Genomic DNA, 1,738 nt, shown 5'->3' with positions numbered 1-1,738 from the left:
CCTTTTCTTCTGCTTTGAAAACGGGAGTGGCTTAGGTGTTACCCGTACAAAGGCATGCTCACCTGTGCACGTGCGCGCGTGCTCACCTTTCCACACGTGTTATGAGCCTCTAATCCGAACGGTCCATGTGATGAAACATCCCATTAAACCTCGTCGGCTAATTTTCACCCTAATCTAAAACTCTGGTGAGCCGTAGAAAAGTGAGATAAAAATCAAGAGAGGAAACCATTATCTTTTACAACAGCCAACGAAAGTTTTGAATCAATGTGAAAGTTGGGCCCTATGTGTTTTATGGGCTTTTCCATCACTTACCATTCAAATTTTAGACTAACATAATGTATTATGAGTTGTCAAAAAGTTCTCACAGGTGCTCCGCCAAATGTTGGGTAGCTGAGCATTTTAACATAAGGGGATTGCGTACAGAGTAAACTCTGCGGAATGGGATCTACCGTGATTTTATGTATTTGATCCACCCCATTCATCCATTTTAATAGTAAACTAGGTGGATAGTTTAAAGTAAGACATGTCCAATGGTATATATACAATGGTACAATGTACACTCATCAGATGGCTGGCTTGTTTGATGGATCCATTCATAGTTGGTCGCACCAAAAATATAATCTAGATCACTAGAAGGTGGGTGGACCTACATCCTATGCTACTTACATAACATGCCAATTTACCTTAAAAAATTCATATGTTTTTTTCAAATAAAAAACACTACAAAACTAGTGTATACTCATTTTAAGACATGGTCACAAAAATTAAGTTGATCTAAATCTCATGTGGACCCCACCATAGAATTGTGACTAGGTTAATGAACCCATGGGTTGTTTGCCTATTTTTAATGGTGTGGTCCACCTAAGATAGATTCTTTTTATACACTTATTTATTAATATATTAAGGTGGGCCACATATGGATTCTTTTTATGCATTTATTTATAAATATATTGAGGTGGTCCTCACAAATCTTATCTTAATATGCTCCTTTGGATTCTTTTAAAGCATTTATTTTTAAATTTTTTTAATTATTTTCATGCATTTGGATTCTAAAAATTGGAAGATAGTGATAATTCTGATTTTGTTATATATGGACCATTTATGCTTAATGGTATGTACTTCCTGACTTAATAATTCCTTAATTTTTAGATTTATTTGCAAAATGAAATTGGATTTTGAGATGGATTAATGTTTATTGGCTTATTAATGTTTTTAAGTTTCTTATTAGTGCTTAAATTGAGTTATTGATTCATATTATAAATATTTTGAATTCATGAGTCCATTATTATGGCTTACTTGATAATTAGTTTGGCTTAAGAATTAGCTTAAATATTCATATTGATAAGCTTAATAAAATTACATATTTGATTCCATGCATTTTTATATTATCATAATATTTTGAAACAATTCTTTAATCTAAGTTTTGCTCAATGTGAATATACAATTTTTTTTATTTGTAAGTAACTTACAGGTTACCCAAACAGAAAAGCTAATTTACCCATAAGTGACTTACAATTTACAGGTAAGTTTCACCTCCCTTGCAATTTAAAAGAATTTACAAGCCCTTGGAAAGAGGAGAGGATAGTAGGGTTGTAAGAGAAATGGAGATGAGATGGAACAATGGGTTGGAAGAGAGAGGGAGACTGAGGGAGAAGATAGGGTTGGAAGAGAGATGGGAATAGGGTTTCCAGGGGAGCCTTTGCAGGAAGTTCCTGTACTAGTATGCTAAGTGGGGATT

Source organism: Magnolia sinica, chromosome 4 (genome assembly GCF_029962835.1).
Source record: "Magnolia sinica isolate HGM2019 chromosome 4, MsV1, whole genome shotgun sequence".
Lineage (NCBI taxonomy): Eukaryota > Viridiplantae > Streptophyta > Magnoliopsida > Magnoliales > Magnoliaceae > Magnolia > Magnolia sinica.
The sequence above is the reverse complement of the archived record's forward strand: the minus strand, read 5'-3'. Positions refer to the sequence as shown.